Source organism: Aristolochia californica, unplaced genomic scaffold, assembly GCF_029961685.1.
Source record: "Aristolochia californica isolate CCGP_79_NKW_82.1479 unplaced genomic scaffold, dmAriCali1.0.hap1 SCAF_1, whole genome shotgun sequence".
In the NCBI taxonomy this organism is placed as follows: domain Eukaryota; kingdom Viridiplantae; phylum Streptophyta; class Magnoliopsida; order Piperales; family Aristolochiaceae; genus Aristolochia; species Aristolochia californica.
Window position 1 is genome coordinate 25,730,158 of NW_027181770.1, and position 10,349 is coordinate 25,740,506.

At 34.7% G+C, this 10,349-nt stretch overlaps 1 non-coding gene across 1 annotated transcript; it reads left to right on the forward strand.

Annotated features, from left to right (window-relative positions):
- The first annotated feature begins 330 nt into the window (after positions 1–330).
- On the forward strand, positions 331–437 carry LOC137965210 (small nucleolar RNA R71). Its single transcript, XR_011116028.1, has one exon. It is a non-coding gene; the product is annotated as a small nucleolar RNA R71 (small nucleolar RNA).
- The last annotated feature ends 9,912 nt before the right edge of the window (positions 438–10,349 follow it).

The following is a 10,349-nucleotide window of genomic DNA, read 5'->3' on the forward strand; positions in this document are numbered from 1 at the left end:
CATATGGCATAGACAGTAGATGGGTTAGGAGAAGGTGAACTCTTGGACACCATAAGGGCATCAATTTTTCTAGTCAACCCTTCAATCTTGGCCATGAGCATGGGTGTTTCACTAACCTTGTAAAGACCCCCTCTTTTGGCTTCGTGGGATCTCCTATCAACATTAAATGATGAACCCCATTACTGAGATTGATCACTCAACGTTTCAAAGAAGTCCCACGCCTCACTAGCACTCTTACCCATCAAACTCCCACCACTCGTTGCATCTACCATGGATCTAACCTGAGGTGTAAGACCTTGATAAAAGTATTGCACTAAATGCCATTTCTCAAACCCATGATGCGGACACCTATGGATCAAATCCTTCCATTTCTCCCAAGCCTCATAAAAGTGTTCACCCTCCTGCTGCATTAAGTTGGAGATTTCTCTCCTGAGGGCTGTAGTTCTTTGAATGGGAAAGTACTTGGACAAAAATTTCGTGACTAATGTGTCCCATGAAGTAATGCTGCCCACCTCTAAGGAATTAAGCCAAGACTTGGCCTTATCCTTAAGTGAAAATGGAAAAAGTCTTAACCGGATAGAGTCATCTGAGAAATTCTGGAATTTAAAAGTTGCACAAATATCTAAGAATTCCTTGATGTGGTAATATGGGTCCTCCTTCTCCAACCCATAGAATGTAGGGAGGAGTTGGATCACACCCGGTTTCAACTCATAACTGGCAGCAGTAGTGGGTGGCAATATAATGCAAGAAGGTGATGTAAAGTGGGATGGGATAGAATAATCCCTCAGGGCTCTACGGTCACCTGCTGCAGGTAACTGTAATGGTTCGCCTTGATTGGCCATGGTAGCTCCTAACTTGACTTCGGGTGTTTTCCTACAAATATGTTCTAGCTCTTCAATAAAGGGAGCTAATGGTCCACCTAGGGAGTGGCACCCGTGCATAAAAACACAAAAGGAAACAAAATGAACTATCAAATTAAGCTAACAAACTGACTACTAAAAATATGAACTAACTAGAAGAAATAAAAATAATTCCAAAAAAAATACCAAACTAAAATTATGAAAAAACTAAAAAAATTAAAATAAATAAAAATAAATAAAAATAAAATAAAAAATAAAAATAAAAAATAAAAAAATCTAACCTAAGACTATGGAGAACAAAGAAATACGCTTAATACGTGCCTCCCCGGCAACGGCACCAAAAACTTGATGTAAAATTTAGTTACATCGACTTTAATACCTCGCAAGCGTACGAATAGTTCATGTAATCTAGCAGTAAGCGAGGATCATATCCACAGGGAGGATTGAATTTTGTGTATTCTTCAATCAACTAGCCTAACCAAATATGATGAATTAATCTGAACTAAACACTAATTATATCCTAAATTATCAAGTAATAATCTAATTAACTACTTGCACAACAGGAAACGTCAACTCTGGATTTTACCGTGATTCGTGCCTCTCTCGAGCGCCACATAACCACGAGTCCGGATTCTCAATCCTTGCTTCTAGCCCCTCTCGGGTGCCTAGAGTTAATGACAAAGAGCGGATTACAATAGAATGCAGAGAATCAATTTCCTATTGTGATGATGCTAAAATTATCAACTTTGGATTTTACCGTGATTCATGCCTCTCTCGAGCACCACGTAATCACGAATCCGATTTCTCAATCCTTGCGTCTAGCCCCTCTCGGGCGCATAGAGTGAAAGATAGAAATCAGATTAAAATACCAAAATCCAACCTCAATTATAATCCTACCCTAATTAGCTAATTTAATCAAATATCCAGAAAGCAAATCTTAAATAAATATTAATTATCAAATCAGATTCAATTAACATTCAAAACCTAAGTTCAAACCATATAAAAACTAAATTCAATAATGATGAATTACTCCCCTTCTTCCTCCTCTCGCTCGGGCAGCCACTCGTTCTAACGGGTGCTGCAATTTCCCGAAATCAATGGCTTCGGGTTGGCAAGAGTGAGTGGCCGGAGGTAGAGATGACGCCGGCGACGACGGTTAGAAGCCGAAGGACGGAGGTAACGTCCGGCGAAGAGCAAAACAGAGCTGACGTTCTCTAACCGGCTCTCTTGAGTCTCGGTTGGAGTCGGAATGGCTCCGGGACTGGTCGGAATATGTGATAGACGCCGGAGGATGGTTGGAAAGCGGGATTGGCACCGGAGAAGCCTTCTCGGATCACTTCTCAGCCTGGCGAGCGACGACTGTCGAACTCACCTCGATGGAGACTCTCTCGAGTACTCCTCGGGTTTGTTCTCGGTTGCTGGATGGCGGTGGACGATGGTGGATGACGGTGGACGACGGTGGCGCGGCAAAAGGTATTGGCCCGGCGAACGACGGTGGGGAACTCCTCTCGGGTCCTCCCCTGTTTCCGGTCAAAAACCTCAGTTAAAAATCCCCTTCCTCCCCCTTTTCCCGACGATTGCAAAACCTGATATTTAAAACTAAAAAGAACTTACAATCCCTAAAAATTACAGACACTCTTTGGAATTATCTCTCTCTACATTGTTGCATTGTGTATTTTCATTTTAGATGTACTCTTTTTTCTTAAATCAAAAGTTTGAGTTTTCTCTTTCCCTTAATCCCTTAACCAAAAAGGCAAATAGATCACAATAAAATGAAAATTTTAGAGTTTATGTATGGAAAAAATTTAAAACAATAACAAATGTATGTAAAGAAAATTTATTCACACACCACCAATGAACACAAAAGTATTGTTGTCCAATTTTGTGAAATTCTACTAGATCAACCCTAACAGCTTGGAATTTTATAAGAAAAAGATTTCTTCCACATAAGCTTTAAAAATGGATATGCATGCTTGAAACAGCTTAAAAATTCAAATCACCTATGGATGCAAACCTTTTAAAGAAAATCACAAACGCTCATTAAATTCTCAAGTGAACGTGCGGTGGGATATTTAGCCGAGTCAAACAAGCCATTATTTTGACCAATTAAAAAAAGTTGACCTAACAATCATAGATGATTGTAAAGTGATTTATCATGCATAATGGGCTATATTCTTAAGAAATGGTTTATGGAATCGGAATCAACACTCTGGTTAAAAATCCACCTCCTCCCCCTTTTCCCGAATATTGCAAAACCAGATATCTAAAAAATAAAAAGAGCTTACAATCCCTAAAAATTATAGACACTCTTTGGAATTATCTCTCTCTACATTTGTGCGTTGTGCATTTCCTTTTTAGATGTACTCTTTTTTTTTTTAAATCAAAACATTGAGTTTTCGCTCTCCCTTCATCCTGTAAACCAAAAAGGCAAATAGATCACAACAAAATGAAAATTTTAGAGTTTATGTCTGGAAAAAATTAAAAAAAATAACAAATGTAAGTAAAGAAAATTAATTCACACACCACAAATGAACACACAATTTTTGTTGTCCAAGTTTGGGAAATTCCACTAGTTCAACCCTAACAGCTGTGAATTTTATAAGAAAGACATTTCTTCCACACATGCTTTAAAAATGGATATGCATGTTTGTAACATGTTAAAGATGCAAATCACCTTTGGATCCAAACCTTTTAAAGAGAATAACAAATGCTCGTAAAATTCTCAAGTGAACGTGCGGTGGGATATTTACCCGAGTCAAACAAGCCATTATTTTTGCCCTTTTACAAAAAGCTGACCTAACAATCATAGATGATTGTACAGTGATTTATTGTGCGTAACGGGCTATAGTATCCTAAGAAATGGCTTACGGATTCGGAGTCAACACTCAGTTAAAAATCCCTCTCCTGCCCCTTTTCCAGACAATCAAAAAACTGATATATAAAAACTAAAAAGAGCTTACAATCCCTAGAAATTACAGACACTCTTTGGAATTACCTCTCTCTACATTGTTGCATTGTGCATTCCCATTTTAGATGTACTCTTTTTTCTTAAATCAAAACTTTGAGTTTTCTCTTTCGCTTAATCCCATAACCCAAAAGGCAAATAGATCACAATAAAATGAAAATTTTAGAGTTGATGTATGGAAAAAATTTAAAACAATAACAAATGTAAGTAAAGAAAATTTATTCACACACCACCAATGAACACAAAAGTTTTGTTGTCCAAGTTTGTGAAATTCCACTAGATCAACCCTAACAGCTTGGAATTTTATAAGAAAGAGATTTCTTCCACATAAGCATTAAAAATGGATATGGATGCTTGAAACAGCTTAAAGATGCAAATCACCTATGGATACAAACCTTTTAAAGAGAATCACAAACGCTCATTAAATTCTCAAGTGAATGAACGTGCCATTATTTAGCCCTTTTACAAAAAGTTGACCTAACAATTATAGATGAGCGTACAGTGATTTATCATGCGTAACGGGGTATTGAACCCTAAGAAATGGCTTACGGATTGGGAGTCAACACTCCGTTAAAAATCCCCCAGATCCACCTTTTCCCGACGATTGCAAAACCTTATATATAAAAACTAAAAAGAGTTTACAATCCCTAAAAATTACAAATACACTTTGGAATTATCTCTTTCTACATTTGTGCATTGTGCATTTCCATTTTATATGTACTTTTTTTCTTAATTCAAAACTTTGAGTTTTCGCTCTCCCTTAATCCCGTAAACCAAAAAGGCAAATAGATCACAACAAAATGAAAATTTTAGAGTTTATGTATAGAAAAGATTTAAAACAAGACCAAATGTAAGTAAATAAAATTTATTCACACACCACAAATGAACACAATAGTTTTGTTGTCCAAGTTTGGGAAATTCCACTAGTTCAACCCTAACAGCTTGGAATTTTATAAGAAAGAGATTTCTTCCACATAAGCTTTAAAAAAGGATATGCATGCTTGAAACAGATTAAATATGCAAATCACATATGGATCTAAAACTTTTAAAGAGAATAACAAAAGCTCATTAAATTCTCATGTGAACTTAAGTGGTATATTTACACGGGTCAAACAAGCCATTATTTTGCCTATTTACAAAAACCTGACCTAACAATCACAGATGATTGGAAAGTGATTTATCGTTCGTAATGGGCTATATTACCCTAAGAAATGGCTTAGGGTTGGGATTCAACACTCAGTTATAAATCCCTGCCTCCCCCTTTTCTCGACGATTGCAAAACCCGATATATAAAAACTAAAAAGAGCTTACAATTCCTAAAAATTACAGACACTCTTTGGAATTATCTCTCTCGACACTTGTGCATTGTCCATTTCTATTTTAGATGTACTCATTTTTCTTCAATCAAAACTTTGAGTTTTCATTCTCCCTTCGTCCCGTAAACCAAAAAGACAAATAGATCACAACAAAATGAAAATTTTAGAGTTTATGTATGGAAAAAATTTAAAACAATAACAAATTTAAATAAAGAAACTTTATTCACACACCACAAATGAACACAAAAGTTTTGTTGTCATGGTTTGGGAAATTCCACTAGTTGAATCCTAACAACTTGGAGTTTTCTAAGAAAGAGATTTCTTCCACACATACTTTAAAAATGGATGTGCATGCTAAATTGATTTATCATGCGTAAGGGCTATATTACCCTAAGAAATGGCTTATGGATTGAGAATCAACACTTAGGTTAAAAATCCACTGCCTCCCCCTTTTCCCGACGATTGCAAAACCAGATATCTAAAAACTAAAAAGAGCTTACAATCCCTAAAAATTATAGGCACTCTTTGGAATTATCTCTCTCTACATTTGTGCGTTGTGCATTTCCATTTTAGATGTACTCTTTTTTCTTAAATCAAAACATTGAGTTTTTGCACTCCCTCCATGCCGTAAATGAAAAAGGCAAATAGATCACAACAAAAAGAAAATTTTAGAGTTTACGTGTGGAAAAAATTTAAAACAAAAAAAATATAAGTAAAGAAAATTTATTCACACCACCAATGAACACAAAAGTTTTGTTGTCCAAGTTTGGGTAATTTCACTAGTTCAACCCTAACCGCTTGGAATTTTATAAGAAAGAGATTTCTTCCGCACATGCTTTAAAAATTGATATGCATGTTTGAAACATGTTAAAGATGCAAATCACCTATGGATCCAAACCTTTTAAAGAGAATAACGAACGCTCATTAAATTCTCAAGTGAACGTGCGGTGGGATATTTAGCCGAGTCAAACAAGCCATTATTTTGTCCATTTATAAAAAGTTGACCTAACAATCATAGATGATTGTAAAGTGATTTATCGTGCGTAACGGACTATATTGCCCTAAGAATTGGCTTATGGATTGGGAGTCAACACTGAGTTAAAAACCCCCCACCTCCCCCTTTTCCCGACGATTGCAAAACCTGAAATATAAAAACTAAAAAAAGCTTACAATCCCTAACAATTACAGACACTCTTTGGAATTATCTCTCTTAAAATTTGTGCATTGTGCATTTCATTTTAGATGTACTCTTTTTTCTTAAATCAAAACTTTGACTTTTCGCTCTCCCTTCATCTTGTAAACCGAAAAGGCAAATAGATCACAAGAAAATGAAAATTTTAGAGTTTATGCACGGAAAAAGTTTAAAACAATAACAAATGTAAGTAAAGAAAATTTATTCACACACCACAAATGAAGACAAAAGTTTTGTTGTCATTGTTTGGGAAATTCCACTAGTTCAACCGTCACAGCTTGGAGTTTTATAAGAAAGAGATTTCTTCCACACATGTTTTAAAAATGGATATGCATGCTTGAAGCATGTTAAAGATGCAAATCACCTATAGATCCAAACCTTTTAAAGAGAATAACAAACGCTCATTAAATTCTCAAGTGAACGTGTGGTGGGATATTTAGCCGAGTCAAACAAGCCATTATTTTGACCATTTACAAATAGTTGACTTAAAAACCATTGATGATTGTGAATTGATTTATCATGCGTAAGGGCTATATTACCCTAAGAAATGGCTTATGGATTTGGAATCAACACTCAGGTTAAAAATCCACCACCTCCCCCTTTTCCCGACGATTGCAAAACCAGATATCTAAAGCGAGCTTACAATCCCTAAAAATTATAGACACTCTTTGGAATAATCTCTCTCTACATTTTTGCATAGTGCATTTCGAATTTTGATGTACTCTTTTTTCTTAAATCAAAACATTGAGTTTTCGCTCTCCCTTCATCCCGTAAACCAAAAGGGAAAATAGTTCACAACAAAATAAAAATTTTAGAGTTTATGTATCAAAAAATTTTAAACAATAACAAATGTAAGTAAATAAAATTTATTCACACACCACAAATGAACACAAAAGTTTTGTTGTCCAAGTTTTGGAAATTCCATTAGTTCAACCCTAACATCTTGGAATTTTATAAGAAAGAGATTTCTTCCACACAAGCTTTAAAAATGGATATGCATGCTTGTAACATGTTAAATATGCAAATAACCTATGGATCCAAACCTTTTAAAGAGAATAACAAACGCTCATCAAAATTCTCAAGTGAACGTGCGGTGGGATATTTACACGAGTTAAACAAGCCATTATATTGACCTTTTACAAAAAGCTGACCAAACAATCATAGATAATTGTACAATGATTTATCGTGCGTAACGGGTTATAGTACCCTAAGAAATGGCTTACGGATTGAGAGTCAACACACTATTAAAAATCCCCTGCCTCCCCCTTTTCCCAACAATTGCAAAACCTGATATATAAAAACTGAAATGAGCTTACAATCCCTAAAAATTACTGACACTCTTTGGAATTATCTCTCTCTGTTGCATTGTGCATTTCCATTTTATAAGTACGCTTTTTTCTTAAATCAAAACTTTGAGTTTTCTCTTTCCCTTAATCCCTTTACCAAAACGGCAAATAGATCACAAACAAATGAAAATTTTAGAGTTTATGTAAGGAAAAAAATTAAAACAATAACAAATGTAAGTAAAGAAAATTTATTCACACCACCAACAAACACAAAAGTTTTGTTGTCCAAGTTTGTGAAATTCCACTAGATCAACCCTAATAGCTTGCAATTTTATAAGAAAGAGATTTCTTCTAGATAAGCTTTTAAAATGGATATGCATGCTTGAAACATCTTAAAGATGAAAATCACCTATGGATGCAAATCTTTTAAAGAATATCACAAACGCTCATTAAATTCTCAAGTGAACGTGCAGTGGGATATTTTCCCGAGTCAAACAAGCCCTTATTTTGCCCATTTACAAAAAGTTCACCTAACAATCATACATGATTGTAAAGTGATTTATCGTGTGTAATGGGTTACATTACCCTAAGAAATGGCTTATGGATTTGCCCTCAACACTCAGGTAAAAATCCCCCGCCTCCTCTTTTCCAGACGATTGCAAAACCCTAAAATTAAAAAAATTAAAAGAGCTTACAATCCCTAAAAATTATAGACACTTTTTGGAATTATCTCTCACTACATTTGTTCATTGTGCATTTTAATTTTAGATGTACTCTTTTTTCTTAAATCAAAACTTTGAGTTTTCGCGCTCCCTAAATCCCTTCAAAAAGGCAAATAGATCAGAACAAAATGAAAATTTTAGAGTTTATGTATGGAAAAAATTTGAAAAATTAACAAATTTAAGTAAAGAAAATTTATTCACACACCTCAAATGAACACAAAAGCTTTGTTGTTCAAGTTTAGGAAATTCCACTAGTTCAACCCTAGCAGCTTGGAATTTTATAAGAAAGAGATATCTTCCACATATGCTTTAAAAATGGATATGCATGCTTGAAACATGTTAAAGATGCAAATCCAATATGGATCCAAACCTTTTAATGAGAATAACAAACGCTCATTAAATTCTCAAGTGAACGTGCGGTGGGATAATTACTAGAGTCAAACAAGCCATTATTTTACCCATTTAAAAAATGTTGACTTAACAATATTAGATGATTGTAAAGTGATTTATCATGCGTAACGGGCTATAGTACCCTTAGAAAAGGCTTATGGATTGGGAGTCAACCCTCAGTTAAAAATCCCCTGCCTCCCCTTTCTCCTGACGATTGCAAAACCTTATTTATAAAAACTAAAAAGAGCTTACAATCCCAAAAAATTACATACACTTTTTGGAATTATCTCTCTCTACATTTGTGGATTGAGCATTTCCATTTTAGATGTACTCATTTTTCTTAAATCAAACTTTGAGTTTTCTCTCTCCCTTCATATCGTAAACCGAAGAGGCAACAAGATCACAACAAAATGAAAATTTTAGAGTTTATGTATGGAAAAAATTTAAAACAATTACAAATGTAAGTAAAGTAAATTTCTTCACACACCATAAATGAAGACAAAAGTTTTGTTGTCCAAGTTTGGGAAATTGCACTTCTTCAACCCTAACAGCTTGAAATTTTATAAGAAAGAGATTTATTCCACATAAGCCACAAAAATGGATATGCATGATTGAAACATGTTAAAGATGCAAATCACATATGGATCCAAACCTTTAAAATAGAATAACAAACGCTTATTAAATTCTCAATTGAACGTGCGGTGGGATCTTTACCCGAGTCAAACAAGCCATTATTTTGCCCTTTTAAAAAAAGTTGATCTAACAATATTAGATGATTGTAAAGTGATTTATCGTGCATAACGGGCTATATTACCCTAAGAAATGGCTTATGGATATGGAGTCAACACTCAGTTAAAAATCCCCCACCTACCCCTTTTCTCGACGATTGCAAAACCTGATATATTAAAACTAAAAAGAGCTTACAATCCCTAAAAATTATAGACACTCTTTGGAATTATCTCTCCCTAAATTTGTGCATTGTGAATTTCCATTTTAGATGTACTCTTTTTTATTAATTCAAAACTTTGAGTTTTCACTCATCCTTCATCCCATAAACCAAAAAGGCAAATAGATCACAACAAAATGAAAATTTTAGAGCTTATGGATGGAAAAAATTTAAAACAATAACAAATGTAAGTAAAGAAAATATATTCACACACCTCAAATGAAGACAAAAGTTTTGTTGTCATGGTTTGGGGAATTCCACTAGTTCAACCCTAGCAGTTGGAGTTTAATAGAAAGAGAATTCTTCCACACATGCTTTAAAAATGGATATGTATGCTTGAAACATGTTAAAGATGCAAATCACCTATGGATCAAAACCTTTTAAAGAGAATAACAAATGCTCATTAAATTCTCAAGTGAATGTGCGGTGGGATATTTACCTGAGTCAAACAAGCCATTATTTAGACCATTTACCAAAAGTTGACCTAACAATCATAGATTCTTGTAAAGTGATTTATCATGTTTAACGGGCTATATTACCCTAAGAAATGGCTTATGGATTGGGAGTCAACACTCAGGTTAAAAATCCCCCGCCTCCCCCTTTTCCCGACGATTGCAAAACCTGATATATAAAAACTAAAAAGTGCATACAATCCCTAAAAATTATGGACAC